Source organism: Mesoplodon bidens (genome assembly GCF_964165515.1).
Source record: "Mesoplodon bidens genome assembly, chromosome: 12".
Classification (NCBI taxonomy): domain Eukaryota; kingdom Metazoa; phylum Chordata; class Mammalia; order Artiodactyla; family Ziphiidae; genus Mesoplodon; species Mesoplodon bidens.
The window spans coordinates 6,249,640-6,261,587 of NC_138168.1; the positions used below are offsets into that span (position 1 = coordinate 6,249,640).

The 11,948-nt window shown below is 39.7% G+C and overlaps 1 pseudogene across 1 annotated transcript; it reads right to left on the bottom strand.

The window, feature by feature from the left end:
- Nucleotides 1–1,106: 1,106 nt before the first annotated feature.
- LOC308626082 (ribosomal protein eL22-like 1) lies at nt 1,107–1,592 on the bottom strand (annotated as a pseudogene). The gene has a single exon. The product of its transcript is annotated as a ribosomal protein eL22-like 1 (transcript).
- Between the last annotated feature and the right edge of the window lie 10,356 nt (nt 1,593–11,948).

The following is an 11,948-nucleotide window of genomic DNA, read 5'->3' on the forward strand; positions in this document are numbered from 1 at the left end:
TTTTCTTCTAAGCTCACAAAATTGATTTATCATGGTTTCGCCTTTCTGAATATTATGAAAATCCAATCATACACAAAAGTCTTTGTATTATATAACAGAATGAAGATACATTTGACTCATGAACATCGTGGAGGTTAGGGGCGCCAACTCTCTGTGCAGTTGAAAATCCACGTATAACATATAGTCAGCCTTCCATCTACATGGTTCCTCCATATCTGTAGTTCCACATGCACGGATTCAACCAACTAAAGATCATGTAGTGCTGTAGTATTTACTATTGAAAAATATCCACATGTACTTGAACTGGCGTTGTTCAAACCTAGGCTGTTCAAGGGTAAACTTCACAATATACATACATATGCTATGCAACTACATTTTAAAATTCTTAAAATCTGAATTTTCCAAATTGTTTTTAAGTCTACTGATAAGACTTCAGAGTTTGCTCAAGAAGAGTATGGGGTTTTCTTCAAATCCAATAAAGTCTACAAGAACTCAAAACATGTAAATTAATGTGATTTTTTTTAGAATTTAAATATTTTATTATATAAAGTTATACCCAAAATTGTGCTTCATTTTTTCACTCTATACTTTAACTCAAGGACATTTGTAAAAGTAGTACACTTCAGAAATCCTGGAAGAAATTCCACTAGCTATAGGCTATTTAAATACTGCTTACAGAAAGTATTAAAGAAAACAACAACAGAGGAGTACAAATGAACTTATTTACAAAAGAGAAGTAGAGTTACAGATGTAGAAAACAAACTTATGGTACCAGGGGATAAGGATGGGGTGGATAAACTGGGAGATTGGGACTGACATGTACACACTACCATACATAAAACAGATAACTAATAAGAACCTGCCGCATAGCACAGGGAACTCTACTCAATACTCTGTAATGGCCTATATGGGAAAAGAATCTTAAAAAAGAAAAGGAGTGCATGTGTGTAACTGATTCACTTTGCTGTATACCCAAAACTAACACAACATTGTAAATCAACCACACCCCAATAAAAAAATTTTTTAAAAAGTATTAAAGGAAAGCCAGCACCATATAAACAGCATACACTTAAATCATAGAGATGAATGCTTAACATATAGAGTAATGTTTTTTATTCACTGATAAACTAAAGGTCCATTTCAAGAGGTTTCTCTTGTATACTTCATTTGTTTTATTAGCAAGCAAAGCCCTGAAAGGGATGGCTTCATCTAGTCCTCAGACTCGGATCCATCTTCATCTTGACTAATCTGGAAGTAATGAAGTTCATAAGTCTCCTTGTCAGATGCAACCACACGAAGCTAATCACGAAGATTGTTCTTTTTAAGGTATTTCTTGGTAATGTATTTCAAATATCTTTTAGAGAACTGTTTCTCAGAAAAAACTGTGATTTTATTCTTGAAGCGTTCAATGTGAATGACATTCCCAAGATTTCCAGTTTTTCCATTCACTTTAACCTTCTCCCACAGAAACTGTTCAAAATTTCCAGAATCAAAAATTCCATCTTCTACTGGATGAGTAAGGTCCAAATTAAACTTCCAGGTTGACTTCTTAGGCTTCTTGTCTTTCTTCACCGCCATCTTGCACGCCGGCAGCGCGATCCAATGTGATTTTTAAAATATATGTAGTGTCAAAAATATGGTCAATAAATTAGGTCTTTAGAAACCTCTGTTTTTGTCTTTCCCACTATACCGGGCTTCATGAGAAACATTAAGATGAATCACGCCAACATGAGACTTCACTTGAAAAGGCATGTCAGTGGTAGAGGTGGGGAAATAAAAAGAGAAAAAATAAATTACTGCCAACATTTGGTATTTAGGGATGGTTTCTACATAATGGGTAGATAAGAAGGAGAAAATTTTGAGAAAAGCATCAAGCCAGTAAAGTATATGGTGTGTTCAGACAAAGAAAAATATTTAACTAGTCTGGATTATAGAATTGTAGGCTCTATGCAAAGCAAGTAGGTATAGGAGCTGGGGGAAGAAGATATGATAAGGAAAAGTGAAAAAATAAATTAAATAGTTGAAACCAGATTATAGAAAGCTTACATGTCAGATTAATGAGACTGGTTTATTCTATAATCTATAGGAAACAATTGAAGAAAATGGATCAGAAAGACAAGAGTTAGGTGTTAAGAAGATGGACTTTGTCTGTACCTCAAACATTGCATCCATCTTCTACCTACATCTAAACTACTTGACCATCATCACCTATAGGTAAAACCTGGTCCCTTAAGGAACTCTGGTTTGATTCTGAGACCTAGGATCAAGTCACTTTTCTGACTTACCTGACTCTCAGTTTGTGCCTAAGGGTTAAAAACAGTGTGTCTTATTTTAAGACCACATCCACCCTATTCTCAACTCTAGTAATTAGGCCCTGGTTTATTCACTTTATTTATAGCCCTACTGACCTCAGGACATATGGGGTGGAGATTGATCCCTGAAACAACACTCGTTTACCACAGGAAGTAAAATCCAACTTGCTATGGCTATAGCCTGGCAGACATGACTTCTCTTCTACTGTCTGGGTACATCTTCCAGTCTCGCTTGATCTGGCTTCCATGTGGTCATGTCTTTCCAGCTTCCGTTGATACCCAATGGCTGCCATCAAATGACTCCCTGTTGCCTTGCTCTGTAGACACTGAATTTTTTGACACTCTTCTCCCCACTCCCTGTACCACCCAAGTGGGCAGGTTTATTACAGGCCCAGGACCACATGTATCTTGCCTCACTGAGGTCAACCCTCCATGCACCGCCTGGGTAGGTGATGACAGATAACTGGCAGGCGTGAAGGATGTATGGGAGAAGAGAGAAAAGCACCAAAAAGGTTAGTAAGGAAGCTAGGTGCAGTACTGAGTGTGGCCCGAACCATACTAATCATGTTCCTTAAGAAAGCTAGAAAAATGTGTTTTAATGCAAAAGCAAACTATTTTTATAATATGTTTTATATGAAAAAAAAGTCTTTTCATAAATAAATATGGTACATAAAATCCCCCTTTTACTGCTCTACACTTACTGTTTTAACCTAGGACCATTTTCAGTCCAATCTCTTATAATATTGCTTTACTTTCATCATTACAGTCTCTTTTTTTCCAGATGTTACACTTCCTTTAAATAGCTGCAAATATGTCCAGTCAAATTAGCCCTTCCATTTCGAAAGTGAAAAGCTCCAGTGAGCAAAGACAAACTTTTATGGGAAATTGGTTAATAAAGTGCTGTCTCATGAGAGCTGGACCTTCAACTAGAAAAGTGATTCTTAATGTTTAACATCTCTTTCTGCGATCTGAATTCTTCCTGCAGTCACTGAAAATTTTTTCTGGTCTAACCACAACTCATCACAGTTGTACACATTGGGATTGCTTTTTTACTCCCCTATTTAATTAAAAACTAAAACAAACAAACAAACAAATAAAAAATACAGGCTCTGCTAAAAGAATCCAGCTTAGTTGTATCATTATGTGTCATTATTTTACTTCAACCTCAGTAATTATATTTTCTTGCCATTTAGCCAGACTGGAGTGGTTCTCAATATTGGCTTTCAAAAAAAAATGCTTATAAATTAATGTAAGTAAACAGTGCCTGAAATATTGCCTTATGTAGTAAGAGCTATGTAAGCACTTACTGTTATTATTAACAACCCCTGGACTCCACTTAAAACAAACTAAATCCAAATCCATGAGATTAGGTGCAGTCAATGTCCCTGGGCTCACACACTGGAAATTTTTCCAAAGCTCTCCATGTGTTCCAATGAGCAACTAGTATTAAGAAGCACTGAGGTTTAACCAAGTGCCAATGAAACAAACCCTATGGCTTAAATCTCAAAAGAGCTGACCAGTCCCATGCTATGCCCCATCGATAAGAAAAAAACCTACCATTTGCCAGGCACTGTGCATATCAAAGAAGATATAAAAAATGAGTAAGACAATCTTTACCCTCAAGCAACACTAGCAATCAGTTAGGTGAAATAGACCATAGACAAATAAATACAGAGCAATTCTTTAAGGGTAAGAATAGTGAAATGAACTAAGAATGTGAGTCAGACAAAGAAAGGATCAGCCAATTCTACTTAGAAGATGCAAAGAAGGCTCCCAGAGAAAGAGAAACTTGAACTGACCCTCAAGAGATGAATGGGAGGCACTTCCCTGGTGGCGCAGTGGTTAAGAATCTGCCCGCCAATGCGTGGGACACGCGTTCAAGCTCTGGTCCAGGAAGATCCCACATGCCGTGGAGCAACTAAGCTCGTGCACCACAACTACTGGGCCTGCACCCTAGACCCCGTGAGCCGCCAACTACTGAGCCCTCGTGCCACAACTACTGAAGCCCGCACACTAGAGCCCGTGCTCTGCAACAAGAGAAGCCACCGCAATGAGAAGCCCGTGCACCGCAATGAAGAGTAGCCCCCGCTCGACACAACTAGAGAAAGCCCGCACACAGCAACGGAGACCGAACACAGCCAAAAATAAAAAATAAATTGAAAAAAAAGTATATGTCAAGGTTATTTTTAAAAAAAGATGAATAGGATTGTGTTGGGTAGAAAGAAGAGAAAGACATAGGTCTAAAATGTACAGCAGGGGTGAATAGCATAAAAGGCCCAGGGACCTATGAAGAAGTAAAAGAGTTAAAGTAGAAGATGTGCTGAAGGTGATGCTGGACAGATTGGAAGGGCCTGAAAAACCTGGCCAAACAACTGTGACTTTTCCCTGTAAGTAAAAGGAATCCAAGGAGGCATTTTAAGAGAAAGAGTAACACAATTATATCTACAATGTATATCTCTCCCATCTTCATATATCAAGGGCAGCAATAAAGCTACACATTAGACATAGGCTCTCACACATTAGACGTGGGCTCTCACGTGGTCACCCAGATATGTTCAGCTGAAAGCAGCTTCTCCATTGTGCCTTCATCCAGTTCTCTTGAGGAATAAAGACAAGATGTTTTAGAAGTTAAATTTTTAATCATAAGCCCAACTAAGCTAAGAAAGTTATTCTACAAATCTCCTTTTTCACATTTCTTTCCATGGAAACAAATAAAGGAAATGTTTTTGTTTTTGAATGTAAGCTTCTACATTAGATCCATTCAAGATTTTATATAAAATTGTTCTGCAGAAAAAACTGAGAAGAGAAAGTGTGAATCTCACAGATGAAAGAAATTGGCTCTAAAATTAACTATACTTGAGGAAGGATATCTTGAAGTTATATGTTTCTTAACAGAATCTTTGAACAGAAGTTTTTTCTTTCAAAATAAGACTACACATAAGAATTTAGTCATTTAAGGTGAAGGGTGAATGTATCACTTTAATAACAGTGAGAGCAAATATTTCTTGAGGGCTTAGTATATGACTAGTATAGGGCTTATCGTCCTCACTACAAATATGTCAGTACTATTTTTAAAGTCTGTTCTACAGATGAGGAAACTGAGGATTAATACTGTTTTTAAAAGTGTCAAAAACTGTCAGTGGTCTGTTATTTTGCCATACTTGAAAGCCAGCAAGTTAGCCTGCCTGTTTCATCAAAGCTTGCAGAAGACAGGAGATTTCTGGGTAAGAAACAAAGGACTTTATTACTCACAGCACTAGCAGTAGACAGAGTATCAGCATTTTCGTTTGCCAATTTCCTGAATCCCAGTTCCTAGAGAGCAACCTGAAGAGGGTCCGGTGAGACCTGCACACACATAGACTGAGTTACAGGAATTGTATAATGAGTTACAGGAATTTTTATAATGGACACTAACATGCCTGCCTTTTGCTCCAGAAGGAGACACTGTCTCCTTCTTCAAAGGTGATTTACTAAACAAACATGCTTGAAACAAATTCTAAAACAAAAGTAGTCAGTGCCTCTGCCTGAAAGGTGTGAAGACACACAGAGAACCATGGAGAAGTGTCTCCCAACAAGTTGCCCAGGTTTAAACAATTAGTAATGATAGAACCAGGAACCTGCACACATGTCACGTGAGCGGCAGAGCTTTAGACTAAGGTATCAGAGGCAAAGCATCAAGGACACCCTGAGTTTTGTGGAACTTGAGAATCTAGATATTCTAATCATTTCAGAAGAGGATGAAGCAAAAAGACTTCCAAGGAGCCTCAACAGTCAACAACTGGTTAAGAATTTCTCCTTTTAAAGGTAGGAAAATGGAAGAAAACATATCCTCTGGAGGATCTTAGATCTCTTTAGGCAGTGAGGAAAGTCTTAGGCATAGAGGGCATAATAGTGCCAGAAAAAAAAAAATAACCTAGGATGTTCTTGAATGCTGTCTCCAGATATTGAGTTTTAATTCTAGCCTGACTTAAAGCATAGATGAAAGATATTTTAATACTATGACAGTAGTGGAATTGAATATGCTCTTTTCCCACCATAAGCTATTTTGGACCATTTGGTTCTCCATTCAGGAGATCTCGAAGTATGATTATGATTTCTATCTTCCTTCAGTCTAACGACTCAGAGATTTTCTGATTTTACTCTTCAGAAGGGAAGAAAACTGTTGGCTTAAATACAACAAAAGCCCGTGTCTGCTCCTTCTGGCTGCTCCAGGCTTGTCAAGGGATGCTTGTGGCTGTGTGTGGAAAGCCACACCCTATCCTGGGTCAAACACATCTGGCATTCCTGTCAATCCCTTCCTGGTCCTCCATGGCCACTCGGTAGCTCACCGTGCAGGAGACTAGGAGACAGTGTTGCTGCGGTTTGGGATCGAAGTCAAGGAAAACACCTACCCCCTCACCAAGGTCTACGTGTATGGACACCCGGACTGCTAGATACTGATAAATGGGTCTCCATCTGTTCAATACCCATATCTTATTTTTGGGTGATTGCAACATCCATTGCTAAAGGTAAGCACTGTTGACTGACCCCTTAGAACAGCAGTGCTGACTTGGAAAAGGGAAAAAGTTTCATCTGGTCTTAACATGTAAACACTCAGCATAAGTCTCAGCAGGAACTCTGGCTTTGAGAGATTTGAATAAGGCTGTACACCAAAGCCAAAGACTCATTTCTGCACGTTGCAAAGGCCAGTTTCCTGTGCTCTGTACACAGCCATGCTCAACAAATGAAACCGGCTGGAGATCTCTTTCTGTTCCGGAGAAACAAAGTGTTAAGTCTGCCATGGGTCAGTGAAATCATTGTTTGCTCTAGAGCATGCCCAAGAAGAGGGGGAGATTGAGTCTCTCTTCCAGGATTTGAAATCTGTCCTAAATCCACGGCCCATGCAGATGCTGGTATGCTGCTTGGTATTTGGGGGTTTCTCGCTGATGAATATAATATGGCCAAAGCCTTGCTTGGCTGCAAAGAGAAACCAGAGAAAAATAAAGATGTGCTTTTGTTGGTAACATATTGTGGGGTCGGGATGTTGTTCTAGTGACTCACTTGAAAAAAAAGATGTGGTAGGAAAACTAAACTCAACCCCATGACAAAGTGCTATGGCTTTTGTTTAGTAAGAATTCCAGCCAACTCACTGGCCAGGATTTTTTTATATAGGCTGGGTCTACGTGATTCCAAAATATCCAGTACATTTAATTCTAAAATTTGCTTCAGTAACCTGGCTATTTTACTTGTGAAATATTAAACCTGAACTTAACTACTTTGGACAAATAATATATACAGCATATACACTGAGTGGCTATTTGATTAATTAACAGTGTCCTGAAATTTTTGGAAGCTTTGGTGTTTTATTGACAGATTGATAGAGCTCAGAGCTCCTGGAACCCACTCCCCTATTATCATCTCTGCTTTTTGGCCTTTAGATTAGGCAATATATTTCTCAGCTAGAATAGCCCCATTGTCATTGGGATGGAGGAAATGGGGTTTCCTGCATTTCCTCCAATGGGGAGGAAATTGGGGTGGAGGGTGTAATTGACCATCTCAAATTCATGCCTTCCATCTCTGAGGCTTTCTGCCAAGCATTTAGTTTTTGGTTGTTTGTTTGTTTAACCCCTTTATTAGAGTCTTTGTTTTAGTCTGAGTCTTTTTTTAATATTAATGATTCTTCCATAACCATCATTCATGACATATGCATTCCTATCTAAGCCAGGTTACCTATCTCTCTTACCTTCATGTGGAACAGAGTTTCCTTCCATCTTCACCTTTCAAATATAGCCTATACTTTAAGGTCCAGTTCGAAGCTATCTCTTCTGTAAAAATAAGTATGAATTCCCTCCTGTACCATGCAATGATGCCAACAAAACTATGTCTGCAGTTTTATTATAGCACACTCTGCCCTGAGTTATAGCTCTGTGTGTCCATGCCTGTGTTACCACTAACTTGTTAGCTCCTCGAGTTTGGCATTTCTGTTTACCCTAAGGGACCCATTTTTCTTCCATTTCATAACTTCATACTCAGCTCAGTTATTCACCTATAGTAGGTAAGTCAACAAGTAAGTTTTGAGTTGAATCATGCCCACATCCTCCACATAAATATACCAGATGACAAAGTGATGTGAGGGGTGGGGTGATGGGGGGGGGGAGGGAGAAAGAAGGAAGAACAATGTCAAATTGGAAATCCAACCTGATTTAGCATCTAATACATAATTAGTCACGTTGGCAAATACCATAAGGAAAAAACTCAAACACGATTGCTCTGCATTTTAAAATGCCTTGTTTTTTCCTTTAGTATATTTATTCCTACACAAACAATATTTACTTTTCCCCTGATTGAAACATGAATGTTTCTACTTGGCTTCCTTTTGGACAAACTGCTTCAGAACAATCCAATTCTGGTAATAAAGTAAATCTTCTCACTGTCCCTGATCAACAACCCCATCCTTTGTTTTAAAACAATAATTTGATGCCTTAATAATGCCTTTCCCTCAAGGCAATGGAGAGAGAGGACAAGAGCCAGTGAAAGCTAATATAAAACAGCACCACCAACTAAAATTCAATTCGCATCAGGATGGCAATGACTCTGAGTGGCTGTTAACTGCTACAAAAGAAAAGGACATACTCAGAAATGAACTAGCTAGAACATAGGAGTGAATCTTTTCATATGTTGAAAGAGGTAACCCTATCCCAAACGCACTATTTATAAGATTCAGTATTCTTCTGGAATTCAGGAACCAGATTTTTTTCAGAGTCAGTCACTGACCCACTGGGAATTTTATTTTCAAATATGGGAATGTTCACGATTCATGCTTTTATTGATTGATGGTTGACATTCTTTCAAATGTATGACCCTGGAGATTTGATGGTCCTGGTTTTTTAATAGAGGTTTAAATGACCCCACCTTTTTGATCTGGTTTGAGTAGTAAAAACAGAGTCTAGGGATTTTACACTATGCATCACAAATTGTGAACCTCTGCACTCTGCCAACACTGTACTTGAGATTTCTGACGCTTAGCAATTTTCTAACATTGTGGTTGAGGTCATCTTAGAAAGACCTACATTTATATTTTCCCCTTGTGATGCAAAATCAATACTTCAGTGTCTGAGCAAAAGTGAGGCACCCCATTCATGTTAGCCTGCTGCGTGAAAATGTAAATGCATAAGCAACAAATCTCTGAGTGTTATGGGAACACAGAAGCTAAAAGTCTTGCTGATTGCTGACTCTCTTGTTGGAAATATTAAATTTGTTCAGGTTTTTTATTTTAAATATCATCTTTCTGCACTCCTTTTTTTTTTTTGAGGAGTTTCAGGAAGAGCATGCAGAATGACCAGAAAAACCTATACTGTTCTTGCAACACTTCACATAAAAATTTCCATTTAACTTTCCACATGCTTTCTGCACAGTCAAATCTTTCTTTTCTTTCCTTCTTTCTTTCTCTCTTTCCTTCCTTCCTTTCTCTTTCTTTCTTTTCTTTCTTTCTTTCTTTTCTTTCTTTCTTTCTTTCCCAGTGTTAAGACAATCAAATAGCATTCAGTATACATCAGTGAAAATACTCATGATGTGTTAGAAAATCCATTCACTGAGAAAATGTCACAAGGGAGACTAAAAATAAAGTGAAATCTCTGGACTTTAGGATTCTCTTGAAAAGTTGCCCACAAAGTCAAAACATTTAATAGTGGTTGAAGTATAGAGAAAATGAGCTACAATTTACCTAGGAGAGCTGGAAGATTTACCCCTGTGCTGGAGTATGTTTTTCATAAAGAACAGCTGCCCTCTGATCCCAAGGGACACATCCTCTTGCTGCCTGCCATGGGACACCTCATTCTTAGAGGTCTTCCTTTGCCAGCAGTGGTTCTCAAACTCAAGCAAGCACCCAAGTTCCCTAGAGGGCTTGTAAAAATGCAGACTGTGGGGTTCCACCCACAGCTTTCTGACTCACTAGGTCTAGGGTCTGGCCTGAGAATTTGCATTTCTAACAAGTCCCCAGGGGCTGCTGGCTGCTGGTCTGATGAGCACACTTTGGATGCCAGCCTCACAAGAGAGGGTCTTGAAGCAGCTAATTGGACAGCATTGTGGGGAGTGAGTGGAGGGGCCAGGAGGGAGCTGTAGAAAGGAGGTGAGCCTGTGAGGCCTGAGAATCAAGGGACAACCCTGACAGCCCATCTGTGTAGGAGAATTATGGTCTTAGAAACGTTCCATGTGGCCATGTTGAACCAAGGGATGTGAAAAAGAGGAAAACATTGCAAAAAGGGAAGAACTGCAAGAAAAACGTACAAAGGAAAAAGAAAGATCACAGACCAAGCCCTTCCTAAAATGGCAGCAACTGAGACAGATCACAAGGAAAACTACGATCAGTCTTCCAGTTCTCCCCTCCCCCACTCTCATGGAACATGGTGGAAGCTTCCTTCTACAAGAAAGCCAAACAAGTGTGAATCTCAGTCCACTGACTTAAAGGGACAGGAAACACCATCTTCCCGATTATCCGGTACTCAACTGAGCTGCCGAATCCATGTGCCATGCCAGCTGGCAAAACACACCCTCAGTTATATGTGATGTGTCCCCCTGAACTCAGGGCTGTGATGCTACAAGTTCAAGGGCCGTAGGCCAGGCCCAGGTGTGGTACAGAGTTTAGGGCTCCGTGGTCTTCAAATACTGGTCATCAATCCTTGTAAGTCATAGTCAGGATGTCATGGGCTCTGTTCCACAGCCCCATCTGCTATCCTGTGCAGAGCTATACGCAGAGGGTCTTCTGTGACTTTCCTGCACACCAGTCTGACTAACAACCCCACAGATCCATCCTCCACCACATTTCTGTTACCCTCTTCCAGGGAACAGAGCTGCCAAAGGCTGTTTCCGCCTCTCCCTCGCTCGGGCTGGAGGGGAAACTTTTCCAGTTTGTGGTTGGGAAACACATCCCTGATCTCCCCAATGTCCAGACCTACCCTTCTCTGGGGTCCAACAACCCTTTTCTCACTTTTTCTTCCTTCACAACTTTTTAACTGTTCAGGATTTAAGTCCAAATATCTGAGAGTCCAAAACCCGCAGGAGCCACAAATGTCAAATATAAAAGAGAAGCATGTCAGGCATATATGATAAAGCATGATGGACAGGGCCGTGCACTGGACAGGAAGGAAACCTTGAAAAGAATGAATATTAATCTTTTCAACTGTTGAGGCCAAACAACACTCATATTGGGGCCAGTGGTACAGCAGGCTTCTTGTTTGTGAGTATGGCTCCATTTTATGGAAAACAAAAATGTGATGTCTGTTTCTTCTTTCCTCTTGGCTATTCCTGAGGCACTGAATATCGTGCAGGCACTATTTTCTTGAAGGCAGGGATTTTGGCCTTAGTCAGTGCTGTGTCTGCAGCAGGTAGAACGGTGCCTGGCACACTGTAGATGCACTCACTAAATATCTACTGAATAACTGGTTCAACAAAGAAATAAATGCACGCATAGCAGAAACAAGTACAGTAGTATCCTAAAATATTACCCAGCTCTATTGTCCTGAGTCTATACAAGTCACACTGCTGATTAAATGCCACATTGTACAGAAAAGCAGGTGGCATGGTGATTAAGTATAAGGGACATTTACAAGTCTGTATATTTCCATGAGCACCGAGAACTTTTCTTTGCACTGCCTGCCA